This window comes from Palaemon carinicauda, chromosome 3, assembly GCF_036898095.1.
Source record: "Palaemon carinicauda isolate YSFRI2023 chromosome 3, ASM3689809v2, whole genome shotgun sequence".
Lineage (NCBI taxonomy): Eukaryota > Metazoa > Arthropoda > Malacostraca > Decapoda > Palaemonidae > Palaemon > Palaemon carinicauda.
In genome coordinates, this window is record NC_090727.1 from 129,365,722 (window position 1) to 129,379,885 (window position 14,164).

Below are 14,164 nucleotides of genomic sequence, written 5' to 3' on the forward strand. Positions count from 1 at the left end.
ATATCAATTGACAGACTATCACTCCTCTTCCTGTGCGCGTGTTTGTAAAGAAAGCATTAGTAGTAAAACTTGTGCAAATCAGTCTAGAGTCAGAATTAACATAGCTTATTATGAGAGGCTTCTTGAAAATTTCTATATCAAGCTGGTACCCACTTAAGGCATCCATTTGTATCAAATATTGCCACCTGAAAAAACAAAGTACAGTAAATCTGAAGGACTCAAATATGACACCCTAGAAACAGAAACCTAACACCAAATACCTCGCCTTCTCCATCCAAGTTACATTTTAAGATTAAGAGCTATAAAAAATCTGACTCCAACCGTCCAAATCTAAAAGAATGGAACATTCAATAAACCCAGCAACTCAAAGTACCATTTACTCAGTCATTATTAGAGCAGGAGGGAGGCACAACACTGAACTGATTCCTTACCGGCATTACGTGTGAAAGCTTCCCAGAATAGGAAATATCGTCTTAATCTAAGAATTTTATTATGATTTTGTTATCTTTCCTAAATGACCCACTGACTAAAAAGCTTTCACTGGTACTGCAACTGTATTTCAAAAACGGGCTTTATTTTGCTGTTTATCAAACACCATCAAATGGGAGTTGGAAAGCCTTACCTCGTCTGCTCCTCTCTGAAAGAAAGATGCACAGATTACCTAAGAATAAACTTCCAGTCTCTCTGAAGCCCTGTACTGTTGAGGATATGCCTTAACAATAAATTGAGTGACAAAAGATGAGTTGACAACAACCACGTGAGAAAACCGTGACCTACGTATGTTTCTAGAAATCAAAGGAGACGATTTTGGATGATTTACTTGAAAAAAGCAACAACTATATATTATTATATGTGCTCAGTGCATACCAATGTAAAGAATAGTCTAATTGAAGACAAAAGACAAAAAGAGAGAGAGAGAGAGAGAGAGAGAGAGAGAGAGAGAGAGAGAGAGAGAGAGAGAGAGAGAGAGAGAGAGATTTAAACTACTGTAATAAAGTGCCAATTAGAAAACTGCATACATATTTAGTTTAAAATATTATCCTCTTAAACATCTAAATAGACAACTACAAAAATTTTCAGTTTAAAAAAACTACTGTAGCATTGATCATACAGAGGCTGGCAAGGAGAGCAAATGTACAGGAAAATAGGCCAACCCTAAATATACTGTATACAGTATGAGAAATTAGCCGAGCTCATTAATTTTCCTCTTAATATCAAACTATTCCCAGAGATTAGCTAGCTTCCCTACCATTACTACTCATGCATTTGCATATATGTTAATGAGTAAAGCATAAAATTAAATGGTTCCGCACTGCTCTTCTGCTAAATTAACATCTGGTCCTAGTATTCTTTCCTGACAATTTTCAATGATTATCTGGGACCTCCTTATAACTTTGAAAAACGCTGTGTCAGTATCAAACACTTTTTTTCCACGAATAACTGGACCTTTCCACTTCTAACCACTTTCCCAAACTACTGTACCTACAAATGTCTACTTCCCCTAAGCACGACCTTTCCCCTTCTAACCCCTTCCCCAAACTACCTACAAATGTCTATTTCCCGTAAGCACAACCTTTCCACTTCTAATCACTTTCCCAAACTACCTACAAATGTCTACTTCCCCTAAGCACGACCTTTCCCCTTCTAACCCCTTCCCCAAACTACCTACAAATGTCTATTTCCCGTAAGCACAACCTTTCCACTTCTAACCACTTTCCCAAACTACCTACAAATGTCTACTTCCCCTAAGCACGACCTTTCCCCTTCTAACCCCTTCCCCAAACTACCTACAAATGTCTATTTCCCCTAAGCACGACCTTTCCACTTCCAACCACTTTCCCAAACTACCTACAAATGTCTACTTCCCCTAAGCACGACCTTTCCACTTCTAACCACTTCCCCAAACCACCTATAAATCGTCTACGTACTTCCCCTAAGCACAACCTTTCCACTTCTAACCACTCACCCAAACTACCTACAAATGTCTACTTCCCCTAATCACAACCTTTCCACTTCTAACCACTTTCCCAAACTACCTATAAATCGTTTACTTCCCCTAAACACGGTTACATCTCGACAGACTTATAAAGCGATATTTCTGATCCCCTGTAACTTTGAATCTGTGAATTTTGAGGACCCTTCAAAATCTACCTTTTCTCATTGCTTGCCAGTGTGATTCTACAAAATGGATAATGCTATTGCAAGGGTAAACTCATATTTTACAAGTCAAATATACCCACAAAACCTCCACTAGTCAATTTTTTGTGGCGAGGCAGATTTGCACCGACTCGCAGCGGTGCCCTTTTAGCTCGGAAAAGTTTCCTGATCGCTGATTGGTTGGACAAGATAATTTTAACCAATCAGCGATCAGGAAACTTTTCCGAGCTTAAAGGGCACTGCTGCGAGTCGGTGCAAATGCGCCTCATTAAAAGAAATTGACTATAGTTATTACAGAAAAACCAAATTCATCTATAGTGAACTACCTTTAAGTGTCTAAATGTTGTCACTGTAAATTACATATAAAAGTCCACTACACTTAGTATAAAACAAGTGAAAGCTAAACCATAACAAACAAAAATTTGTGTTCAGTATTTCAAGCTCACCAAAGGACACTTGTGACAATAAAAATCAGTGTTTTATCGTAAGAAAAGCATATTATTCGCATGCCAGTAAAAGAAAATTAAAAAAAGAGAGAGAGAGAGAGAGAGAGAGAGAGAGAAACTACATGCAAACCCTTGATATCTCTTATTCAAATAACTTTTGTGGCTGAAACTTTATGAAAGGAAAATGTAATGGAAAGCCTCATAGCACAAGATCAACATCTCAGTAGGGAACTGTAAAGAGTCACATTAGAAGGGGTCTGGATTACCTTTCTCATTATGCTTCCACCAGAAGTCTTCAATGCTGCTTGCCAATAATCTTCATTATCTGAAAAAGGACACAAAATTAAAGAACTAGAAACAAAGATATCTTTAGTAATGCTTCATTTCAAAGTTACTGTTTATTTACAGCATTCTGATCCACCACGTCAAAAACACAAAGTAAATTATTCCACCAATCTCCTGAAGCAAATTATCTAATGCCTATTTTTCATCACAGCAATTGCGGTGGCCAACGTGGTAATGTCCCTGCCTGGTGAACGCAAGACTGGGGTTCGAGTCCCACTTGAACTATAGTCCATTTCTTTTATCGAGGCAGATTTGCACTGACTCGCAGCGATGCCCTTTTAGCTCGAAAAAGTTTCCTGATTGCTGATTGGTTAGAATTATCTCGTCCAACCAATCAGCGATCGGGAAACTTTTCCGAGGTAAAAAGGCACCGCTGCGAGTCGGTGCAAATCTGCCTCGCTAAAAGAAATTGACTATAGTTCGTTTCTCTAGTCGCTCCAACCTCACCCTCCTTGTGAGCTAATGATGGGGGGGCACTTGGGGGAGCCTATAAGTCTATCTACTGAGTCATCAGCAGCCATTACCTGGCCCTCCTTGGTCCTAGCTTGGGTGGAGAGGGGGCTTGGACGCTGATCATATGTATATATGGTCAGTCTCTAGGGCATTGTCCTGCTTGATAGAGCAATGTCACTGTCACTTGCCTCTGCCATTCATGAGCGGCAATTAAACCTTTAAAGCAATGCATGCTTTTATTCCTTTACCCTTCCAATCTCTGTTAGCACTTCCATTTTTATGGTCCAGTTAATGTAAAACTTCCCTATCATAATGAATTGAAGTATTTTACATTACCTTCCAACCAGTACATAACTGATCATCCATTACAAATTGTTAATTCTCCTTTCTCATAAAATTGGGTACATCAATATTAGATGGCTAAAAGTTCCTCCATTTTCCTTTTCAGTGGCAATGCATTTACTATATAGATATTAAACCAATTTATGATTTTACTATCTAGATTCAATTTGATACTGTTTTCTCTCCCAATCACTGTCCAGTTTACATAAGAGTGCATCCCTCCCATACTCTCATAAAGTAATACCAAAACACCTTGCAAGCCACCACACCCCAATTTTAATTTTAAAGTATAATACAAAATCCTTTAAAATCACAATTTCTTACTTTTAAAATCTCTATCCTTCCTCCAATCGTCCGTGAAGAGCCAACTTGCCCTTAAAGATACCTGAAAATAAGAAAAAAAAATCTTTATAGAACTAAAGAAAATTGTTTGCATATATTAAAAAAGTACTGTAAAGAAAATAACATATACTGCATTTCAAAATGACACACAGTGCCTTAACATCGACCACTATTATGGGCTGAAACATACAATCCCTCACAATGGTACTGTATTAGTAAACAAGTTGCACTCTCTAGCACATTCTATTCTACAAGGCAGTATTGCAGTTTCACTCAATGCAACACTTCGAATTGTAAGCACAAAACTATTATGGGGCTCCGTACACATGATAATGTAAGAAGATTTGAAAATTTCTCCAAAGCCAATCATAAATAATTCACATAAAAATCCAATACAGTACGGTTTCAGAGAGCACCTGAGAAATATCTGATTTAATTTTAGTAGCAGCATCTTAAAATCACAATATTTGCAATGAATTTGTACTTTGCAAAACCATACAAACTTAACTCCCTTTTAAAAAATTCACTTAACAATTTTATCACCCGTAGTTCCTAGAACTTGCTGTAGATGACGCTTTGATCACCTTAGGGGAGGACCGCTGAACTAATCGGAAGAAGTGGCTTACTTGAAATGACCCAACAGGGTTCACCTTGACCTGAGCAACTTAGTATGGGCACTTTTTATACTGTAATCATATCAGAAGTTAAAGCTGGGTGATGGGAGCATCAAGCATTGTGTGGAAAAGGTTACACTTAGCAGACCAGACACGAAAATGGCAACACACACCTTTGATAGCGACTGAGTTCAATAATTTGAAAAACCTTAAAATTTATAGGATCATAGGCTTATTGACCTTGTAATTGTAGCGGCATGCGAGAATGCTTTCGATGGCTAATAGTACAGTAATATCATAACGGTACAAAAAATTAAACAGTAGCTCTTTCTTGATGTGCTACTGTATTTGGCAGGGATATCTAAAGAGTACAGTGTAGCCCCTCACTTAATATTTAACTGTTTACCCGTTCAAAACCTGTCTAACTCCACTTTCCTATTGCCTGTCTTAGCCTCATGATCATTCTTCTTCAACTAGTCTTTGTTCCATGAAATGGTTGTGCAACAAGAATTTAAGAACATATGCAGTAATGTAATTATATTAATTTATGTTCGTAATATTAAACCAAGTGATTAATTAGATAACTGAAAAGTATTCACCCACGGATGTTAACTAGCGAACAAAGCGAGCTATGGTAAAGCAAAGACCAATTGAACCAAGTGATATTAGTGTGTAGGTAGTTGGGTTGTTCAAAATACTCCCCCACCTGGCTAAAGGGTGAAGCCCAACATATGCTACATTAAATTGCAAACGCAATAAGTGACCATGTTGATTTGGCACATCAACATACCTATGAGGGCCTCCCTAAAGAATAGGATAGGGAAATTCTCATGGGTCTATGCATGATAGCGGCCATCTGTATGTATGATTACGACTACTTATAAAGTTACCAAGGCTGGAAAACTACTTTTGGAGCCTTTGTATATCTGCGGCCATTTCCTCCAGCGTGCAATAGAAATGAACACCAACCAACCTAAACTTCAACCCCCTAACCTAACCTACAAGCCATGTCCTTACCTACTTAAATAACCAGGGGACTAACACATCCCTGCTAACCCCCCCTTATACTGCCGTATTCTTAGTCAGCCATCACAATACACAAAAGTGGTCGCTATTATACATATACCCCTTACTTTTATTCTCAAACGATACCTTACCAGAAATCTATGTAATATTATGGTAGAGAACCATGCAGTGCCATTACCGCTTACCAGTAAATAGCTTGATGTTTTTCTTTTTTCGCGAACGAAACGAGCCCACGACGGAGCAAAAACCATTAGATTATCGAAATATTACCGAAATTTAATGGTTATAGCTCCTCTGTGGGCTCGCTACCCCCACGAAAAAAAAATACATCAAGCTTCTATGTACTGGCAAGTGGTAACGGCACTGGGTGAGACTCTACGTAGTCTTTGTATATCAGCGGCCAGTTCCTTCAGCGTTCATAAAAAATACACGCCAACTAAACTAAACTTATCCCCCCTAACATAACCTACAAGCCGTGTCCTTACCTACTTACCTAACGGGGGACTAACACCCCTGACGACAACCCCCTTACACTTATATTTGTCCATATTTTTAGTCAGCGGTCATCATACATACAGGTGGCCGCTATCATACATACACCCTGACTCTACTGTAATGTGACCCAATTTCGATTTCAATTTCCGTCACTATACAAGCCCAATAATCAACCCTATACTAACTACGGTTTAGAATTTACCTTAATTTGATTAAAACTAGGCATGGCGAAACCATAACTATTATGCCTAGTTGTGACAAGGTATGCCTCAAATTGCTAGTGTAGCCTCTCCAACTACAGCAAGCTATTTATATAAATGAGAGATTTGCACGAAAATAATGAATTTGATTGGACTTTTACTGTAGAACCGTAGCTTGGCCTGTAAACTCGTTCAGACTAATACAGATACGATTGCCGTACTCAGCCGTTTGAATATAAACAGGACAATACCTACCATTACTTCTTAAATGGCTATTATGGAACTATTGTAGGTTTGATCTACTAATCAAGAATTCTTAATCTAGGAAGCATCAAAAACTCAAAAATTCTTTACGGTGTTGACTTACTCCCGTAAGCCACACATACTGTGACCTACATAACACGGGATCAGTTTCACTAAATAAATCACATCCAACAGCTTCCACCAACATAAAACACATTACATTATGTGGTCGATATACTCACGGCCTTGCTGGGATGAAATGATGGAGTTATAAATTGACGTAGAAGACCACCAGCGAAATTTCAGCAAAATATTTCTGGACTGGCCATCAGTGATACAACAGACTGAGTTTCGGATACTCGACTCATGGTATTGTAATGTTTGTGGGCGTGGTTATGTGCACATCAGAGTATCGTACTAATTTAACATGAATTGTTGTGTAAATATTAATGATATGTTAAAAAATTAAATTTCACCGTCTTAAGTCATAAATACCCGTACAAAACAAAACAAAAATTCTTATAATAGTAACATTACTTCAATAAATATATAGTAATCATAATTATTAATTGTTATTTTTCTAGCATCAGATACAAAGCTCCGGATATATGTAAATTAATGTACCCATGCTATGAACATTGTCATTATTAAAGCCATAAAAACTCCATACTATATCCTATTGGAAAACACAGTAAAAAGATAAACTGATTTACCGGTGAATAATTTTTTATAATCATGTATTGCCAAAATAAATAATTTCGCGTTGAAGGAAAAGCATGGTACATCTGGCAACAAGCTCATTTTATCTCATAATCTTTTTACTGTAGAGCTGTTATATTACAATTTAAGCAACAAAATTGTAGTTTTCTATATTTTTTATAATTTAAATGGGACATATATTTAATCAAAGTTATGCTACGGTAAACTAATCAAGACAATATTTACTAAGGGGACCTTTCGAAAACATTCCCATTATCTACCCCTAAATGATCCGTGCGGCAGATCAACTAAGTACAACATAGTGTTTGAAATATAGTTAATCTATGATATTTATTCCAAATATTAGCATAAATGACTAAAAGTGAAATTAATTAATTTTTATATATTATTTATATCAAGTTTATAAATTTATGATAATTCTATAACATATAAACGAGTAGTTAGAAAATGTTACTGGAACCATTCAAGAAAGTCCAAGAAATTGGGAACGTATTTGTAAACAAATGGCTTTAGATGAATAAAAAATGGGTTGAATAATGTACAGTGAATAATGCAGAGCTACATGTGTAGAAAAAATTTATGGAAAAATATGATACAAAAGATCCTAAAGTAATAGTAACATTATGAAATTTTAGAAATGCTAAATATTGTAAAAAGACAACACAGTTATGCATGTTAATTTTCTTTTTTTTATCATACTCCTTACAAAGATCATTATCTTTTATTTCGTATTCTGTGAAATGTTATTTAATTATTTCATGATTTGCTCTGCCATATGTAACAGAAAGGTGGCCAGCACATATACTGTTTTATGTGTGTGTATGTATATATATATATATATATATATATATATATATATATATATATATATATATATATATATATATATATATATTTATATATATATATATATATACATATATATATATATATATATATATATATATATATATATATATATATATATGTACATATATATAAATATATATATATATATATATATATATATATATATATATATATATATATATATATATATATATATATGTATATATATATATATAAATATATATATATATATATATATATATATATATATATATATATATATATTTATATATATATATATATATATATATATATATATATATATATATATATATATATATATATATATATATATATAAAAGTTTTGATGTTTGTGTTTAGAATATTTCAGATGGTAATGATTGGAGAAAGTTTTTAAATCATATTTATACCACCTTGCTAAATACATCGAGAGAGAGAGAGAGAGAGAGAGAGAGAGAGAGAGAGAGAGAGAGAGAGAGAGAGAGAGAGAGAGAGAGAGAGAGAAGTATTATTATTATTATTATTATTATTATTATTATTATTATTATTATTATTATTATTATTATTATTATTACAACGCTAGTTGGAAAAGCAGGATGCTACAAGCCTATGCAGTAAAAAATGTATTGATATATTCAATCAAAATAAATTTCTTGAATAGAATTAGAATTAGAAATAAGTATGTCAATTTTTCATTTTCTTATAATTATTGATACTTCAATGAACACCCAAATACACTAAGGTATAAATTTTATTTATGATAACGGGAAATATCACTAACCATACATAAAATTGTACAACAGGAAGGTGTTATAGACTATGTTTTGGAGAACAGGGAAATATAATTACATATCAATTTGAAAAGATATGCTCTAAACATGAGTATTTATTATTATTATTATTATTATTATTATTATTATTATTATTATTATTATTATTATTATTATTATTATTATTATTATTATTAGCCAAGCTACAACCCTAGTTGGAAAAGCAAGATGCTGTAAGCCCAAGGGCTCCAATAGGGAAAAATAGCTCAGTGAGAAAAGGAAATAAGGAAATAAATAAATGATGAGAACAAGTTAACAATAAATCATTCTAAAACAGGAACAACGTCAAAACAGATATGTCCTATATAAACTATTAACATCAAAAACAGATATGTCATATATAAACTATAAAAACTATGAATTATATTGTTATATTACAGAATTATAGGTGAATAATACCTTAAGAATAAAGTTTTGGAATGGAAAATATTAAAGAAAAGTATTTTTACGTGAATTTAAATATCAGATTGCATGATATGTGAAAAATAAAGGATAATTCAAGCACAAAACACCATCAAAATAAGATGAGCTGATACAGAGGCAAGAGTTTGAAGAATCGGTATCTTTGAACTTTGATAGTAATGTTTCTTTTTATCTATCATATTTGTCATAATATATTATTTATGAAAGTTTCAAAGTTTGTTACATAAAATAGCGATAAATTATGTTTATCTCTGAATTATAGCTGACATATACTAATCATTATTACCATAGTCATAATTTATCATTATGAGATATCTAAAACAATATTTTTTCAGGGCTTTTCTTTTATCAATTTCTGAATTTGTAATATAATTTTCCACCAATTTATAAAATATTTATAGATATAAAAACTTAATATTTATAGATATAAGAACTTAGAATTCTAGAGAAAATGTCATTGAGATATATTAAGAAAGACATATGAAAAACTATAAAAGAAACAATACAATAAATGGAATGAAAATTGAAATGTAAACAATATTTACAAAATTAAGCCGATTTTCTATTGTCAATTGTTTGAATATAATTTACAGACTACAAAATCGAAGCAGGAGTATATATATTGAGTTGTGTGTATATATACAATGACTATAATATAATATATATTTAAAAAGACGTGACATAAAACAAGAAGTCTCCAAGACAACATGTAACTAACGTGTTTTGAAGAGCAGCCGAAAGTGATTGAAAGTAAGTCAATAATTTCATTAATGTCTTTATTTTATTTACAAATGTTTTGATAATACAAAAAATGTTGGTAAGTTATGTAGTTCATTGGGACAGACTGAAAAAAACCCATGTTTTACAAACACGAGAACACAACCTTGTCTAAGGTTCCTCACCTAACCTACCCTAGTACACCCCCCCCCCTTAGACAACCGTGTTCTTATCTTGCCTGGTCCCAACGAACAACATTCACCCCAAAGAAATTTTGGTTGTATGTATGATAGCGGTCACCTGCATGTCGCTCGTTTGCGACGACGTCATAACTCAAAAAAATAGCTATTTTTTCAGGCGAGCCATTTTAATCAATTGGAACACTCTCATATTATGTTATGTCGTTAGGACATTTAGCGCCTCAAGCGATCAATTTTTTAGCTACAATTATGACACTTTTGCAATAAAAATCTGCATTTTAAGATGAATATGTCTACAGTATATGGAAAACTCAAAAATACATTTTTTTGAGTTATGACGTTGTCGCAAGCGAACGATATATGATGACAGCCGACTAAGGATATGGCAGTGTAAGATGGATCGCAGGGTGCCGTTACCCCCCCTCGATAGGTAAGTAGGTAATGTCAAGGCTTGTATGTTAGCTTAGGTGGGGAAGTTTCGGTAACTTGGTATCCATTTTTTATGCATGCAGGAGGAACTGGCCGCTGATATACAAAGGCTCCAGAAATATTAGTATCTAGCTATCAGAAAGGTGACAGTGCCCACATGTTTTATAAATCTTAACCCTTAGGGCATCCTGGAAACATTAATACCTCACGGTCCCCCTTAACCCAACCTAGGACATTGTAGGAATAACCCTACCCCCATTTAGCATACATCAAAAAGTATCTTGAAACGAACCTACGTGTAATTATGGACAGGACCTTCTGCATGCATAGAACACCACCTAATCTAAACTTCCCCACCTAACCTAACCTACAAGCCGTATTTTTACCTACTTAACTAATACGACTCCCATAGACTGTCATATTATTAGCGATAGGGTTGAAAATAAGGGAGATATGAGACATGGCCGTCATCGTACATAAAACCCCTCAGAATAATGCAGGGGTAAATATATACCCAGAAAGGCCTAATATAGTGACCAGGCAAGAATCAGGGACTGATATATTTAAATTAAATGCATTGCTTAGCATACCTCCACCAGGTTGCTTATTTCATAGTATTTCCTCTCTTTGAAAAATTTCATAGAATAGAAGTTACTGTATTAGCATAATTTAAAATTTCAGATAATTATCTTACCCGACTAATTATTTATTAGCGTATCTGAAAACTTCATGAAACGCACTTACCTGACCAATTATTTATAGATTTAGTCTTGAATAAAAGTTAATGAAGCTCCAATTATTTCTTCCATTGCAACATTTGTCGTGAACGATGGATATAGCCTAGAATGTAAAAAAAAATAACTTGGGCTTTTATATCTTGGAAAAAATACATTTTTCAATATTAAACTTACCCGATAATCATGTAGCTGTCAACTCCGTTGCCCGACAGAATTCTATGGAGGGATACGCCAGCTATCACAATACTAGAAGGGGGTGTATTTACCAGCGCCACCTGTGGCCAGGTACTCAAGTACTTCTTGTTGACACCTCCTCAATTATTCCTCTGTCGTGCTTCCGGCAAGACGTTCTGGGATACGCTTATGTTCTTGGAGTATTTTCACGACTTTGGTGAAGTATTTCTCTTTGATTTCGGCTGTCGCTTTACTGGAAACTTCTATATTAGCTTAGTTAGCTTTTGGAATTAATTTGATTAATTATGGTGACGAGAGAGTATGAACTCTCGTTCACCTTTCAATGGCCGACCCTTCCCTTAGACGGAAGTGTTGGTGTCTTAGAGAGTATAGACTCTCTTTCTTAATTTTGCTTAACAAAAGTTATAGATTTATTTTATATCTCTCCGCCTCTTATAGGCCTCTTCGATTAACTTCCTTTTATTATAAACTCATTAAAATTAATTTTTCAATATTAAACTTACCCGATAATCATGTAGCTGTCAACTCCGTTGCCCGACAGAATTCTATGGAGGGATACGCCAGCTATCACAATACTAGAAGGGGGTGTACTTACCAGCGCCACCTGTGGCCAGGTACTCAATCATTTGTTGTTGACACCTCCTCAATTATTCCTCTGTCGTGCTTCCGGCTAGACGTTCTGGGATACGCTTATGGTCTTCGAGTTTATTCATGGATATTTGGTGAAGTATTCTCTTAGATTAACGGCTGTCGCATTACTGGAATCCTTTTTATATTAGCTAGATAGCTTTTATATAAATACTGGTTAACGGTTAATGAATTTTTGCTTGTTTTTGGATCACCCTTTGGCTAACTCTTTGAAACAAGATGTCTGACGTTTCGCAAGCTCCCTCCCATAGACGATGTAGGTCTTGCAATAGGCGTATTCCGAAGGCCTCGGTAGATCCTCACACCGCTTGTTCTGACTGTAGGGACAGGCCCTGTCTATTAGAAAATCGATGTGAGGAGTGCGCCGGACTTTCGGAATTGGAATTTGTCCGTCTTTTAAAATATTCATCTAAGTTAGAGAGAGGTAGAGTTAGGAGAAGTTCTTCTCACTCTTCTATGTTTTCCTCACCTCATGATCCCCTACCTTTTCCTACCCCTGTAGTGGCTACCCCCGAACCTACTGTGTGCCCTCCGCCTGATATGTCAACTGTTTTGCGTGCTATTCAGGCTTTAGGAGATAAAGTAGAATCAGTGGTAAGTGACCATAAGTCTCTGATGGCCGAGGTTAAAGAACTGAAGGTCAAGAGTGCAGTGGGTGGAAATAGTGCCAGTGCTGTGACGAGTGCTAGTGTCGGTGCAGTGCCAAGTGCTAGTGGTGCCAGTGTGGTGCGTGAGGATTTTTCTGTGCGAGCCAGTCGTCCTCCCAGTCCGGGACCTCTTGCAAGCTCCCATGCCCAGGGGAGAAGCAATGTCGAAGGGCTTAAGGGTTCGACAGGCCTTGTTAGGCGCACAGAATTATCCTCGGTGGTTGCGGGCGTGTCTTCCTTAGACCGTCACTCCCACCTGCAGACGATTGAGCCCGTCTTCTCGTCCGCTGATCTACATGCAGGGAAGAAACGTTGGTCTCAGGTCTCGAGACCGCTTAAACGGAGAGTTCAGTCAGCGAGTGCTCAGCCAGGTTGTAGTCATTGGCTCAGCTCCGACTCGCCTCAGTCATCGGTCGACTGTACTCCGCCCAAGAGGAGTAAGGTTCTGCCTATACAGAGCCCGACTGTGACTTTACCTCAGTCTGTTATCGTTTCTGCCGACCCCAAGTGGACCCTGCTTCAGTCCATGCAAGCTCAGCTTTCGGACTTGATGCGTGAGTGTCGGGCTGAGAGTGTTGCACCTCCTCCTCCGCCTACACTCCCTCCACCTGTTCTCGCTCCGCCTGTGCTCGCCCAGCCTGCACCTGCTCCGCCTGGTCGCAGCTCCATCTGCCAGGCGTACGATGTTGAGCCACTTTCGGAGTTTGCTGTTCCCAGTGTTGTTCAGCCTCAGCCTTCTTTAAGGCTACCCTTGCTTTGGGATCAGGAGAGTTATTCCACTCTTCCTCCTCCTCCCCTTGCTGCTCCACCAGTGGTGCAACTCTCGGTTGGGGTACAACAACCTCTCCCCTCCGTGAGTCTGTCTGCTCAACCATCGCTGCAGCGAGCTCAACCCTCCTCTAGGCAAGCTCCTCTACACCCTGGACTTGCGCCTCAGGAGCCTCAGCTTGCGAGAACTTTACCTTGTTCTGCGCAGCCTCAACCTCTTCATGCTCCACTCATCTCACAGGAACAGGAACGGACTACTCCGCCTCCGTCCTCCGCTCAGCTTGTGCAATCCTTGGGTTCAACTCTTGCTAGGAGTCAACCTCCTTCACCCATGCTCC

At 36.5% G+C, this 14,164-nt stretch overlaps 1 protein-coding gene across 7 annotated transcripts in view; it reads right to left on the bottom strand.

Annotated features, from left to right (window-relative positions):
- LOC137638507 (serine/arginine repetitive matrix protein 2-like) overlaps window positions 1–7,029 on the bottom strand; it is a 40,156-nt gene extending 33,127 nt beyond the window's left edge. For 5 of the 7 annotated variants that reach the window (XR_011044144.1, XM_068370611.1, XM_068370605.1 and 2 more), the window contains exons 1-3: window positions 6,906–7,029; window positions 4,068–4,128; window positions 2,870–2,928 (exon numbers count right to left, since the gene is read on the bottom strand). The gene's annotated coding sequence lies outside the window, so the exon portion shown is untranslated. Of the gene's footprint in view, window positions 1–2,869; window positions 2,929–4,057; window positions 4,129–6,905 lie in introns of all 7 variants that reach the window. The other 2 variants (XM_068370609.1, XM_068370608.1) reach the window with 1 other exon arrangement.
- Window positions 7,030–14,164: the final 7,135 nt, after the last annotated feature.